Source organism: Mauremys mutica, chromosome 3, assembly GCF_020497125.1.
Source record: "Mauremys mutica isolate MM-2020 ecotype Southern chromosome 3, ASM2049712v1, whole genome shotgun sequence".
Classification (NCBI taxonomy): Eukaryota; Metazoa; Chordata; order Testudines; family Geoemydidae; genus Mauremys; species Mauremys mutica.
Genome location: NC_059074.1, coordinates 50,166,334 through 50,182,441, shown reverse-complemented (window position 1 = coordinate 50,182,441; position 16,108 = coordinate 50,166,334). Strand labels below are relative to the sequence as shown.

At 40.2% G+C, this 16,108-nt stretch overlaps 1 protein-coding gene across 3 annotated transcripts in view; it reads left to right on the top strand.

The window, feature by feature from the left end:
• Positions 1-16,108, top strand: part of KHDRBS2 (KH RNA binding domain containing, signal transduction associated 2) — a 620,331-nt gene that overhangs the window by 359,984 nt on the left and 244,239 nt on the right. The window lies entirely within an intron of this gene.

Here is a 16,108-nt window from a genome sequence, read left to right as displayed (position 1 = left end):
TAAAGGTGAATAAGACCTATTACAGTAGGCATGTAATCCATCTCTCTGACAATGTGGGGTTACTCCTTATAGTATATCCTCCGGGTCAGCCTAAGTTATTCTAGTAAGATTTCCCACAGTCTAAAGCTCCCTTATCGAAATTTCCTTAGAATTTAATTGTAATGAAACATATAGATGCTATGAAGATTATTTTTAGAGCCCACTGAATTGAATAGTTTGATCTTTAATATAAATGTAATATAAAAGTATTGGGGTTATAATTCTTCCTTCAGTTCTATAGGATAATAGTTAACATTTTGTGTTAAATTCTTTGTCTTCTGTCCTGTCCATATCCCCATCCCCTAGGGATATGTGCTAGCTGTGTTGTTAATTGTGTTTATTATGGTAATGCCTAACAGCCAATCAAGAATGGGGCCCCATTGTGCTGGGTAGTACACAAACACAGAGTAGTAGATGGTCCTTCCTCTGAAGAGTTGACATTTTAATTAAGCAAGACAGACACAGGATGGGGGAAGGGATCTAACACCCAATCACAATGAACAATGTGATGTGAGCAAATGTCATGTTAGTTTTTCCATGGATGGGATAAGCCAGAAAGGGGAGGGAAGGAGGACAAAGCAGGGGAGGAGATGATACAGGGGCAGGTGTTGAGTGAACCTTTTGTGTTGAAACTGTGAGGATGGGGAAGAGGGAGAGTTGGAGCAAACAGCCAATCAGAACAAGGCAGAGAAAGTCTAATTAAAAGTCAAAAGTCCCTGTTTGATTGTTACTGCCCCTGCTTTCACTGGCAGGAGTCTCTCACTGACTCCTCTCTGCAGTTTTCCCCCATGGCCATATGGCAGTGGGTGGGGAGGTATCACCTGGGGCGTAGCACCCTCAGAATGTGGAGGAAACTCCCTTGTGCTGGTCTGGTCCAGAAGAGTTCTGGGGGAGGGATGGCCCCAGCAGGGCTCCATTTTACCCTTTCCCACCAATAGCTGCTTGTAATATACTTGATCTTCTATAAGATGTTTTGACTTGATACTACATACTATACAATTTGCATGGCACACATTAAATGGATTAAAAACTGGCCTACTGATAGGTCTCAAAATGTAATTGTAAACAGGGAATCATCATTGATTGTGTGCGTGCCCAGTGGGGTCCACAGGGATCAGTTTTGGCCCAACATTATTTAACATTTTTATCAATGACCTATAAGAAACTGTAAAATCATCACTGATAAAGTCTGCAGATGAGACAAAGATTTGTGGAGTGGTAAATAATGAATAGGACAGTTCACTTGTACAGGGTGATTGGATTGCTTGGTAAATTAGACACAAGCAAACCATATGTGTTTTAATATGACCAAATGTAAAGTTATAAATCTACGAACAAAGAATTCAAGCCATGCTTACAGGAAGGGAAATTCTATCCTGGCAAGCAGTAACTCTGAAAAAGGCTTGGAAGGCATCATGAATAATCAGCTGAACATGAGCTCTCAGTGCAACATGTTGGCCATCATGACTACAAGAAGTGAGGGGGAGGAAATATTTAAAGAGTAATAGGGGAGTCCAGATGATAGTGGCCTGAATAACCATAGGAGCTTATCACAGTCACTGTTGTATCCCCATTTTGTCCCCTTCATTTGTCTGTTTATGACACTCATTTGTGTCAAGTCACTTTCAGACATTATGTTCTTCTGGTCAGGGAGCTAACTATAGTTGTTTCTCAGAGGCATTTAATAGATGCTCAGTACATAATAATACATTAATAATAGATACTTAAATAATAAAGAATTCAAAGATGATACCAAGACTGCAAGCCTGAGTGATAGAAAACATATTGTTGTTGTCAGGGATAGAAAATGGAGGGAGAGGAAAGGGCTCAGGAGCAAAGACAGTACATTCAGATTTGGACATATTTAACCAGATCCTCAACTGGTGTTACATAGGTTTTGCTCCACTGAAGTCATGGAATTATATTGATTTACATCAACTGAGGATCTGGTCCACTTGGTGGCAGCAGGAAACCCATGAAGAAATAGTGATAGGCAGAGATGTGAGAATGGAGAATGTCAGATGCATTTTGGAATCATGGACAGGAAAGTGTCCAGGAATGAATTGAACATACAAGCATAGAATGTAGAGGGAGAAGGAGTGGAAGAACTGGGAAGAAGGCATGTGAGAGAAGTGGGAAAAACTGAACAGAGGAACCAGCCAGAGACTCCAGCCATTAGGAACAGAAACAAATTCATTCAGATTCTAAAGCCAGAAGGTACAACCGTGATCATCTAATCTGACCTCCTGTATTACACAGCCCATAGAACTTCCCTTAAAATAATTCCTAGGACATATATTTTATGAGAACATGGAGAATCCACCACAACACTTGTTGAGCTGTTCCAATTGTTAATGAGCCTTACTGTAAATAACATTGGTATATATTTGATATATGCCATCATGTGCCAGCAATGCCCCTCTGCCATGTACATTGGCCAGACCGGACAGTCTCTATGTAAAAGAATAAATGGACACAAATCAGACGTCAAGAATTATGACATTCAAAAAGCAGTTGGAGAACACTTCAATCTCCCTGGCCACTCGATTACGGACCTAAAAGTCGCAATATTACAACAAAAAAACTTCAAAAACAGACTCCAATGAGAGACTGCTGAATTGGAATTAATTTGCAAATTGGACACCAATAAATTAGGCTTGAATAAAGACTGGGAGTGGATGGGCCATTACACAAAGAAAAACTATTTCCCCATGCTTATTCCCCCCACCCCCTACAGTTCCTCACATCTTGTCAATTGCTGGAAATGGGCCATTTTCATTACCATTACAAACAGTTCTTTTTCTCTACTGCTAATAATAGCTCATCTTAACTGATCACTCTCCTTATAGCGTGTATTGTAACACCCATTGTTTCATGTTCTCTCTGTGTGTATATATATATCTTCCTACTGCATTTTCAACTGCATGCATCTGATGAAATGGGCTGCAGCCCACGAAAGCTTATGCTCAAATAAATGTCAAGTATCAGAGGGGTAGCCGTGTTAGTCTGGTTCTGTAAAAGCAGCAAAGAATCCTGTGGCACCTTATAGACTAACAGACGTTTTGCAGCATGAGCTTTCGTGGGTGAATACCCACTTCTTCGGATGCAAGTAGTGGAAATTTCCTGGGGCAGGTATATATAAGCAAGCAAGAAGCAAGCTAGAGATAACGAGGTTAGATGAATCAGGGAGGATGAGACCCTGTTCCAGCAGTTGAAGTGTGAAAACCAAGGGAGGAGAAACTGGTTCTGTAATTGGCAAGCCATTCACAGTCTTTGTTTAGTCCTGAGCTGATGGTGTCAAATTTGCAGATGAACTGGAGCTCAGCAGTTTCTCTTTGAAGTCTGGTCCTAAAGTTTTTTTGCTGCAGGATGGCCACCTTAAGATCTGTTATTGTGTGGCCAGGGAGGTTGAAGTGTTCTCCTACAGGTTTTTGTATATTGCCATTCCTAATGTCTGATTTGTGTCCATTTATCCTTTTCCTTAGAGACTGTCCAGTTTAGCCGATGTACATAGCAGAGGGGCATTGCTGGCATATGATGGCATATATTACATTGGTGGACGTGCAGGTGAATGAACCGGTGATGGTGTGGCTGATCTGGTTAGGTCCTGTGATGGTGTTGCTGGTGTAGATATGTGGGCAGAGTTGGCATTGAGGTTTGTTGCATGGATTGGTTCCTGAGCTAGAGTTACTATGGCGCAGTGTGCAGTTGCTGGTGAGAATATGCTTCAGGTTGGCAGGTTGTCTGTGGGCGAGGACTGGCCTGCCACCCAAGGCCTGTGAAAGTGTGGGATCATTGTCCAGGATGGGTTGTAGATCCCTGATGATGCGTTGGAGGGGTTTTAGCTGGGGACTGTATGTGATGGCCAGTGGAGTCCTGTTGGTTTCTTTCTTGGGTTTGTCTTGCAGTAGGAGGCTTCTGGGTACACGTCTGGCTCTGTTGATCTGTTTCCTTATTTCCTCGTGTGGGTACTGTAGTCTTGAGAATGCTTGGTGGAGATTTTCTAGGTGTTGGTCTCTGTCTGCGGGGTTAGACAGAGACCAACACCTAGCAAACGGATGGACATCATACCTAATGGACTAAAGGTAAAAAATCCACTACTATCTACATACTACACAGACCACAGTGAGAGATTATGCCATACTCTATCAAAGAAACTGAGGAACCACCTGATCAGTCTTTGCTTGCTTCTTGCTTGCTTATATATACCTGCCCCAGAAAATGTCCACTACTTGCATCCGAAGAAGTGGGTATTCACCCACGAAAGCTCATGCTGCAAAACGTCTGTTAGTCTATAAGGTGCCACAGGATTCTTTGCTGCTTTCAAATAAATGTGTTAGTCTCTAAGGTGCCACAAGTACTCCTGTTCTTTTTGCAGATACAGACTAACATGGCTGCTACTCTGAAACCTGTAAATAAAAATAAAGTATTCATCATACTAGGTGTTGAAATACTTCAAGTTGGATTGTTTGTTACCATAGATATATTTTTTTCTGTTTACATAACTTGTTTTTTCCTAGTAGTTAAAGGCAAAAGAAACCACTGGGAAAATGGAACTCCATTCTCTATGTGCTAATATGTTTGAGAAATAAAATAATATAATGGTTAGAAATGTTTTCTTACTAACCAACCTAAGTGGTTTCATAAGTACATCTCACAGTACATGACAAAGGAGGACAGCATTATTATCCCCATTTTACAGCTGGGGAAACTGAGGGACAGACGGGTGAAGTAATTTGTCCCAGGTTACCCAGCAGGCTAGTGGCAGAGCTGAGAATAGAATCCATGGCTCTGCCCACTAGTCCAGAACCTTTCCAAACCAATTAGCTTTTGTAAATTAAAACTGGCAAAAAGTTATATCTTACTGGTCTATGGCAGGTGAACATGGAGTATATTAGTTATATTTTTAGATCAGGCTTTTATTTGCATTAAATTGTGAAGCACTGGTATTGTCTGATGATTTAAATCTTCATCCTTGGTTTTAAAAGCCTGCTTTAGTCACACTGGTGTCTTAAATAGAGAAATGTCTTTCTGCTAGTTTTTTAGTCTAGTATGTTAACTTTCAGTAAGTGTTCCAGTACTTTATCCTAATCCAGGAAACATCTGTTTTAGAAGGCAGCTTGCAATAACAGTGGTGATGACTCTACCATAGTTTCCGCCAGAGTAATATATTGAATTTTCCACATCAGCACTCCTTGTTAAATAGCAAGCGATTCAAATCATGGAACTATACACTATCCAGAGAGGGGGAATTATAATGTGACAAAGCAGCAGTTTCGCACATAGAACAGTTAAGCTAGCTTATCAGTTATCAGCAATTCAAGACAAAGGCAACTATCCTGCTTTATGAAAAAAAGAGAGCCTTTTCCTAATGATTTTTGTAGGTTACTATGAAAACCAGATTATATCATTAGACTTCTAAACAGGCTTCATGTTTCTGGTATTCTACTAACCTATGGGATCTGCTTTGTTAACTTTATACTTAGATAGCAAGTTACTTGTTGAATTTTGTATAGAGGATTTCTGGCAGAACATATTACATATTGAAAATATTTACAATATTTGAAATTTTATTGTCAGAATGGTTTTCTGACAAAAAGTCCTTTTCACAAAACTGAAGTTTTCTGTGGGAAAATTTCCATTTTGCCAGAAAATTTTGATTTTTCCCCAAGAGGAGAATCAAAATGGCAGTTCCCCTGCTGTCTGATAGGCTTTTGTCAGTTTCACTTTCTGCAAGTGAAATTGTCAAAAGTTTTCCAGGATGGCTGCTGAGACTGCGGACTCTGACTCTCTGCCTTCCAATCTGCCTTTCTCCCCTCAGCCCCAAGGTTTTTTATTTATGTGATTTTTTTTCACAATATTCAGAGAAAAAGTGTTTTGCTCAGAACAACATACTAACCAACTTCTTTGCTTTTTGATATGTACCCACCAATTTTGTACCTGCATTTGAACTGCATAAATAGCTTTGCATGGTTCTCCTTTCATGCAGTTTAGCTAACCAGAAAGAACATTAAAATAAATCAAAATTCTGTACTTTGTGTGTGCCTGGGTGTGTATTTGTATAAACTTGTAACTGAAAAAAAAATCACTTTTCATTTATTTGCATTAGAAACTATTGCAAAGAAAACGGTATAGCATGTAGAGAAAAGATTAGAAATAAAACAGATTTTCAAAGGGGGGAATAATAGGCATACTGAAAAGTCTGCATTTGCCGATATAAAAAGAGTAATTTCATTCAAAGATGCACAAAAAATTACCAGTCTTATAAGTGCAAACTTCTCTGCAAATGTTTTTTTCTGTGTGTGTGTGTGTGTGGCTTCAGATTTTTGTGGCCACACACTTGTGGAGGCACATCTGCTGTACTTACTTTGGAAACATGGCTGTAAATATGTATTGTCTTTTCTATTAAAAAGCAGGACAGAGTCAAAAAACAAACAATCCTTAGTGTAGAGTGTTTTACTGTCTGACCCTGAAATGTAACTTTTCATGGCAAGAAAATAATAAATCAGAAAGAAGCATGAGTACTATAAAGATTAAATTTAAGTTTAAGGAGGTGGATGTGATGGTGTAGATAAGAATTAATTTACGTATGCAGGAGAGTATGATGATAGTTGCATAGATCCTGTTGTATGGATCAATTGACTTCATCCCATATTTTGGCAGTGCTTAATTTATCACAATGGATGAATCATTTCAATTTCAGGCTTTTATATTGATTATCCGTATGGCCCAAAATTTGTTTTAAATGTTCTAAAACTTAAGGTTTCTTTTAACACTGCAGGAAATGGGTTTCAATTGTAGTGATATCATTCATTAGTTTAAATAAGATTTCAGCATAAATTCTGGCTGCTTTTTTTGAAACAAGAGCATGCTAATGTGATTTCAAGTCAACTTCTATCCATTAACAAATGACTGCATTGGTAATTGTACCATAAATATCTGTGAAGCTGCAATGACTCGCTGGAACATTGTCCCTTGAGTCAAGTAGTCTGCCTCATTATATATATTTGCTCTTTTTCTAGAATACAGTAACAAGTAGAGCTGATCCAAGCTGCAAAATTAGGATTTGCACCTGTAACCAGTAGCAAGAACAAGGTCTGGGTTCAGTCTGTCTAGAGGTCCTTTAAAAAAAATAAATAAGATGATGACTTACTCTCCCACCCAAAGCCTTATTCCTATTTCTGGGAAATTAAAATATAACCTTCCTGGTCACCTTTCTAGGTTGTTCTTCTCCACTCACAAGCACTGAGGAGTCCTTGGGAGCATGGAGCCCCATAGTAGCTTTTATTTGGGGTTCAAGGGAAAGAAACCAAACAAAAGAAACACAATACAAGTATTGTTATGCTGGGGTTAGGGTGAAACCTAGTTGAAACTGGTGGTCATAACTTCTGGTTTTAATCCAGGTTAAACAATTAAGATCCTTTATGGGTTAGATAGCTGAACAATTGGAACTACTGCCCAAAAGACAGGCCAAGTTAAAGGCTGAAGTAGGAGCTGACCCTGCATTCTGAAGGTTTTTTTCTGGGGTGTGAATGAGAATGTAGGGCTGGATATTGTTTGGAGCTGTGTGTGAGAGAGAAGCAGAAGAACCACTACAGAAGCACACATAGAACGCAGCAAGGAAGCACCAGAGACAGCCACAGAAACACTTGTAGTGTGGCCCTTCAATAAAGCAAGGAGAAAATGAGCTTTTGGCTTCATAAACACTTGGAACCATGAGCAAATTAACTATCTCCTGCTGTTTGATTCCTACTGTGTTCAGCGAAACAGGAATTTATGTACATTCTGTGTAAATTAAAACAAGATTGCATCAAAGAAATACCTGACTCATCATCAGTTTCTGCTTCTAATGGAAACAGCCTGCGAGATGCCAAATATTGGCCATCCTCACCGTCAAAAGAGGTAACTATAGATGTGCATGCACACAAGAAAATGAGCAAAACCCAAGCAGTATTGGGAGTATGTTAAACAGTACTAATCCAAGTATTAATTCAGTGTGTTGAGGTTCAGAACTTAGCCACACAACAATCCTCACTCACCTAAAACTTAGGTCTAGTTACATTGGTAGTTTGGAGAATCAAGGAGTGGTTTTTTTTTTTACACCTGTCTGCTCTAGTCCAGAGAAGTCTAAACCTCCAAGTCCCATTATTATATGCAGCTACCTGATCCAATTCTGTGACTTCAGCTATGCAGTTGCTGATCTGGTCTGTCCTTGCTGTGAAGTCAGCTCTGTCACTGCCAGTCCCCTCCTGGCTCAGTCCAGCCCCACAAAATCACTTCACACAGGGTTTAGAATCTCCATCTGGAGAATTGAGAGGAAAACAGGATCCTTGAACAGAATCTTTCTTCTCTGGGACATAGCCCCTATCTCTTGTTCAACTTGAATCCCACAGAGTCCACTACCTGCAGTGGTGAGCTGGAGCCGGTTCCCACCAGTTCCCAAGAACCGGTTGCTAAAATTAGACCTCCATGGAGAACCGGTTGTTAAAGGGCCAGGAGGTGGGCAAAGAACTCCGGTCCACAGGCTGGACCATCCTGTTGCTGGCGAGGCTAAGGTTCCCCTGGCCCCTCCCCCATTTCCCCCCAGCTGCAGCGTGGCCAGCCACTGGCACCAGCTGGGCAGCTCAGCTGAGCTCCTGAGTCATCCTGCTGCTTTGAGCTGCAGGCAAGGTAAGTGGGGGGGGGGGGCTGCAAGCTCCAGGGCTGCTGGGGGGGGCAATTTTCCCCAGGCCCTGCATGGGCCCCCGGCCCCACGAGTATGTCTACCCCCCCCCGGCCCCTCTCCCGCTCCCCCCCCCCTTAAATCAGAACTTTTTATAGGGAACCGGTTGTTCAGATTTTGGCAGCTCATCACTGACTACCTGTAAACTCTGTGTTGACCCACTGATTCCAGGGCATATCTTGTGTAGTGTAATGTCCTTTCATGAGTATAGTTACAGTACCACTCTACTGCCATTCATACAATGAGACCATAAAGAAATTCCAAATAAAGCAACAAAACAGTATGCAGAACTCTGGGTAAGAAACATTGTAATTCCAATAAATTAGTCTGACCAGAGCTGGCTTTTCCCCTGGAAAAGAGTTGGAGCAGAATGTTCTATCTCTTTAAGTGTTCTAGCTCTGAGGCTTGCACATCAGTGAAATAATATACATTTGCTGATAGGTAAGATTTGTTGATGCCAATAGAAATTGACAGCGCTCAGCACCTTACAGGTGCTATGAATCCTTCAACAAATTTTCATCTCATATCTCTCTATTATCATTCATCTTTGCTAAAATTTTTATTATAAATAATAAATCCTTTTTAGCTTTGGTCAGTAAATGGAATTTAAATGCACAATGTAATGTTGATAACATATAGCTATCCTGATTTTGGTGTATAATATGGTCTAAAGACAACATCACTCTATATTGCCATTAAAATAATTGAATTTAAAAAATGGAAAAGGCAAACAACTTAATCTGTCAAATTCTACTTAAAGAACTTTTCATTTGTGTAGGAGAGCTAAGAACAGTACTGTTGCTTCTTGGTGTGTAATTAAATTTTCTGTTATGATGATTGTGAAATATAAATTTCAAGATTTGAAGAGCTGAGCGATATCAAACTTTGCCTTTAAAGGCTAGAGATGAAGAGTTAGAGAAATCAGCATCTATTTTTTAAATTAAATTTAGAGGTAAATTATTTGAATTAATTGGAGAAATGGAAAGAGTCTCCAACAATACTGACTCGGCTGGTTCAAGAAATGAACAGGCTAAACATTGGATAAATTAGTTATTTACTAGTTGTAATAATTAAGGATTTGTCACATTTGTGTTTCTTATATTGAAACATTTTATACTATAAGGCTAAAATACATTATTCTTGGAAATCATAAAGTTTAAAGTGGTTACTATATACTTCACATTGACATTTAGGAGTTTCATGATCAGGCTTTATAGAAGGTTAGAATAAAATTGTTGTATCTAGAGGACAAAGTCATTACCAGGAAGAAGTGTTGCGGATCATTAATGAAAACAAAGACTAAGTGATTTGAGAACATCTGAAAGTTTCCATCAAAGAACCTGCAGATAAACATGTAGAAAAGAAGTTAATCACTAACAAAAACCCATAAACAACAGATGAAGTCATTGCTCTGATGGATGAAAGAAGGAAAGTTTGTCAACAGAAAAAAAAAAGAAACACTAAAGACAAAATAAAATTATAAAGAATGAATGCAGATTCCTAACGTCTGAATGGCTGAATGAGAAATGCAAAGAAACTGAGTTGGAGAAAGAGAAAAAACAAAGTCAGATATATCAAAAAAATAAGAGCCTTACAGAGGAAAGGTGACTAATACCACCATTAAGGACAAAAATAGACAATATATGATGGACCTAAAGACAATAATGAAAACTGGCAAGAATACATCAAGGATCTATATGGTGGTTATAGGCCTGAAAAACCTCAACTAGAGATCAATCAAGAAAGCCTACCAATAACAGATGAAGAAAATCATGTCAGTAATAAAAAGACTTCCAAATGGAAAAACACTGGTTATGAGGGAATCCTGGCAGAATAGTTAAGCATAGTGGATGAAGGCTTGAAATCTCTGCCAGAGGTAATAAAGAATATATTTGAGGTAGGAGAATTGTTGGAAGACTTTTCGACCTCACTGTGTATACAAATCTCTCCTCCAACCCCACGGCTAACACTATGGACAGTAAAGATTGCAGAACAATCAGCATTTTATCGCATGCCTCTAAGATACCTTTGCAAGTTGTTCAAGAATGATTAGGAGTGAAGACTGATAAGGAAATAAGTGAACAACAATACTGCTTCTAATGTGGAAAGGGCATTATAAATGCTATTATGAACTTGAAGCTCATATTAGAAAGATCAACTGAAATGGAGAAAACAATGTTTTATTGACTTCCAGAAAGCCTTTGACAGAATCTACCACTACAAAATGCTCAACTTATTATGTTCTGTAGGGATTGATGAATACAAGCTCAGAGGAATAAAACAATTATACTGGAATCAGAAGGTAATTATTATGTGATATGAAAAGTAAAATCTAATAGAGATCCAGAGAGGAGTGAGACAAGGTTGTACGTCACCAACTTTATTCAACGTTTATAGTGAGTGTTTGATTAAATTAATGGAAGAAACAGAGATATTAAAATGAATGGAAAATGGATGAATAATATTAGCTATGGAGATGACACTGTGCTGTTAGCTGATGCAGAAGAAGGTCTCATGAAGTTAGTGGAGATTATATATGTATATAGAAAAAATATGTTCTAGAGTTGAATGTGGATAAGATAGTAATTGTGTTGGTATGTAAGGATCCTAGGAAAACATGCCAGATTCCAGTGAATGATACAGCCTTACAGCAAGTGGGAAATTATTGTTCTTTAGGAAGCATCGTTATACAAGATGGAAGATCAGATGCAGAATCAGCACCAGAATATCAAGAGCAAAAGAGATATTCTGGAAGGTTAAACATCTAATGAGAAGGGACACAAATCTGAGGACCTCTTAGAAACTTACATTTGATCTCTGTTAAATTACAGCTGTGAAACATGGACAATTGCCAATAAAGAAATTTCAGTCCTTCAAATTATCGCGTTATAGAAAAAAATTGAAAACATAGCGAGACTGTGTAACCAATGAAAAAATATTGGAGATTATTGGAATTCAGCGAACACTAGTTAGAGATTTTATTAAAAGAAAAATTTGATGTGCAGGGTACATTTTAAGAGGTTCAGTACGTGATGCATGTTTATGGGTACTGGAAGGGAGAGTTGATGGCAGAAGAACATAAGGCAGAAAAAGATGATATTGGATGGATGATGTGGTATTCTGGATGGATCAAAAGGACTGTTCATCCACAAAGAGAATAGTAGAGGATCGTTTAGAATGGGCTACCGTGGTTGCAGACCTCCAGCAATGGAGTCACCCTATAAGAAGAACTAGTCACTAAAATTTTTTTAGAAAATGTATATGACTGAACAACAGAGACCAAGTAGCACTAGCTATCATTTTTGACTTAAATATGAAGAGGTAGTATTTGGAGTCAGCTACAGTATAAATATTGGTATACCAAGCTATAATTCATTGGCGTCTCCGGAGACTACCAATCCTACCAGATGGATCACTACTTTGTAGTGGTGGAGAGGCTTGCGTGTCTCAGTGACTCCAAGAGCGATGCTGCCTGGAGTCATGTACTCCCTTAGGGTCGTCCATGGCAGAGGTTCCAGACAAAGTGTGATCCAAGAAGTTCCTAACAGCATAGCAGACGGAGGATAACTGCACAATGGAGGTGAAACTATTGTGTAATGTTACAACGGCTGTAAAGGTGGCTGAAGGCTGCAGCAAATAGAGGATTTCCAATTGTCATGGTGTCCATGCCATTGGTTTCAAGTCCTCTATCTGTCAAGGATAGTGTGGTGACTGTTGTGCACCAGTCTCCCCACTTTAAAAGAAGTCCCACACAGGCATCTTCCATTTTTTGGGAAAATAACATTTGCACAAATCAAAAGTCCAGTGGCGATCGGCGAGTGGCGATGGGAACCGGACAGTGAAATCTGGAAGTTCCTAGTCACAGACCAACACACAGGTGGTGGGTGTGTGATACAGTCATCTTGCTCGAAGATTGAGGCAGGTCGAGCATCTCGGCAGCTGCACCCACAACTGAGCAGTCCTTTTTAGGATCCACTCTGCTCACCCCACATGGGAAAGGGGTTAGAAAAGGTACCCTAAAAATAGTCTTGCCTCTGTTTCTCCTGGCTGGATAGCCGCATCCAGAAGGATCACCACCTCAGCGGTCAAAAATGTAAGAACCGTTTCAACTTTGGACCTTTGAACGTACGTACCCCAGTGGACAACTCAAACAGCGACCGACCAGAGCAACATACAGCCATTTATCAGAGGGGTAGCCGTGTTAGTCTGGTTCTGTAGAAGCAGCAAAGAATCCTGTGGCACCTTATAGACTAACAGACGTTTTGCAGCATGAGCTTTCGTGGGTGAATACCCACTTCTTGCATCCGAAGAAGTGGGTATTCACCCACGAAAGCTCATGCTGCAAAACGTCTGTTAGTCTATAAGGTGCCACAGGATTCTTTGCTGCTTATACAGCCATTATTGCTCGTGAATTGAGTTGGGTTAACATCGATATTGCTGCTTTGTCCGAAACTAGAAGAGCTGATGAAGGACAGGTGAGGGAGAAGAAAGGAGGATACACCTACTTCTGGAAGGGAATATCTATAGATGAACCCAGATTGAATGGAGTGGGCTTTGCTATAAAGAACAAGCTCATAAGGTGCCTCTCTGAGGTATCAGTTGGCATCCATGAGCGGTTTATGACACTCCAACTGAGGCTCACCAAAAATCAACAGGCAACTATTGTGAGTGCCTATGTATCAACACTGGATGCCAATGAGAATGTAAAGGAATATTTTTTATTCTCAGTTGGAAACCATTTTATAGGAGACCCTACAGCAGACAAGATCATCCTTCTGGAGGATTTCAATGCATGTGTTGGATGAGACTCAGCCCTGTGGAAAGGAACAATCGGGAAAGAAGGAGTTGGCAAAAGTAATTCAAATGGAATTCTGCTCCTGACGAAGTGCGCTGAACATGAGCTTATTATTTTGAACACCCTTTTCCAACAAAAGAAAGTTCAAAACATCTTGGAGACACCCATGGTCAAAGCACTGGTATCTCCTTGACTACATCATAGTTCCTACCTGAGATTGTAGTGACGTACTTCTCACAAGAGCAATGACATGCGCTGATGACTGTTGGACTGATCATCGCCTTATTCGATCCACAATGAAAATTAAGATCGCTCCCAAATGGAGGCTGCAAAAGAAGCAGGTCAGACGCAAACTGAAGGTTCAAGATTTGAAGGACCCTATTAAGCGTGACCACTTCCAAGCAGTCTTAGAAGACAAGCTCCCATCAGAGTTTCCAGAAGAAATTGAGGAACATTGGAGCCTGTTAAAAGCAGTAATCATCAATGCCCATGAGGAAACCATAGGCTACCACACCAGAAAACATCAGAACTGGTTTGATGAGAATGATGCTGAAATTGAGCAATTCATCAATGAGAAGGGAATGGCATTTCATGCTTGGCAGAATGACATACATTGTAATATAAAGAAAGAAGCCCATGCCAAGGCGAGGGCGGAAGTACAACATAAAACCGGAGAACTTAAGAACAAATGGTGGACTGAGTAAGTGCAAGAACTCCAACATCTCGTGGATATCCACAATACATGTGCTTTCTTTAGTGCCAACAAGGCACTTTATGGGCCAATTTGTGGGCCAGTTTATGGCCAATTTGTCATGGTATGAAATCCTCTTCACTCTAAGGATGGAACCACACTTCTGAAGGACAACAAAGCCATCAATTCTCACTGGAAAGAACATTTTGAAGATCTCCTTAACTGTAATTCTATGGTTGTAGATGAAGTCCTTGAGCAAATCCCTTAACCACCATTTAGGGACGAGCTTGGAGACCCTCCCAATTTGTATGAGGTGCACAATGCCACCATGCAGATGAAGAACAACAAGGCAGCAGGTCTAGATGGGATCCCCGCTGAAATCTTCAAAAAGGGTGGACCAGAGCTAATTTGGCAGCTTTACCTGCTTATCCTTCAGATCTGGATAAAGGAGGAGATACCCAGTGAAATGAGGTATGCCTTGATTGCCATCCTCTTCAAGAAAAGGGATAAAGTGGATTGTGGAAATTATCGTGGTATCGCCCTCCTAGCCACTGCAGGCAAAGTTCTGGTGTGGATCCTTGCAACCCGCCTTTTGCCCCGTCAGAAGAAATTTTACCAGAGTCACAGAGTGGTTTCCAACCATGTCGTGGAACTGTGGATATGATCTTCCAAGCACTGCAGCTGCAAGAAAAGTGTCGGGAGCAAAACTGATCACTGTACATAGCTTTTATTGATTTAACTAAAGCCTTTGACTCACTGAATTGCCGTGCCTGTACTTTTTAAGATTGGATGTCCTATTAAATACATCAATGTCCTAAAATTGCTTCATTATAACATGAAAGCGACTGCTCTGAACAGCACTGGCTCCCAGAGTGAACCTTTCAGAGTACAAACAGGAGTCAAACAGGGCTGTATCCTCGCTCCAACCACATTTGCAGTTTTTATTGCTGTCATTCTTTACCAAATTGCTGGGAAGTTTACAGCTGGCATTGAAATCACTTATAGAATGGATGGAAAGCTTTTCAGGCTTAGCAGGCTGAAAGCCAAGATTAAGATTTCCACAACATCTATTGTGGAACTTCAGTATGCTGATGACAATGCAATCTTTGCCCACTTTGAGAAAGATCTTCAAACTATCTTGAATGTGTTTGCTGATGCTTACACATGTCTTGGTCTCACTCTTAATATCAAGATTAAAGTGCTCTATCAGCCCTCCCTAAATGAGATATTACATACCCCATCTATCAAAATCAATGGAGTGGCACTGGAGAAAGTCGATCATTTCCTCTAGTTTGGAAGTCATCTTTCATCCAAGGCAGATATTGATGCAGAAATTCAACACTGCCTGATCTGTGCCAGTGTAGCTTTTTCTCATTTATGGCACAGGGTCTTTGAAGATCACGACATTCGAACAGACACCAAGCTTCTTGTTTATCAAGCCTTTATTCTCCCAACACTGTTGTATGGGTCCAAAACTTGGACAACCTATAAACACCACTTGAAAGTCCTTGAGAGGCACCATCAACACTGCCTTCATAAGATCTGAAGATCAAATGGGAAGACAGGTACACCAATATTAGTGTTCTGGAAGAGGCAAAGACCACTAGTATCGAGGCAATGATTATTTGTCAGCAATTCCTCTGGACTGGTCACGTTGTCCGGATGCCAGACCATCACCTCCCAAAACAGGTCCTGTTCTCTCAGCTGAAAGAAGGGTACCGTAATGTGAGTGGAACGGAAGCATTATAAGGACTTGCTGAAGGACAACCTAAAAAAAATTAATATTGACATTAATACCTGGGAGACACTTGCCCAGGATCACTTAAAATGGAGTGAAGTCCTACGTGATGGTCCCCTGCAT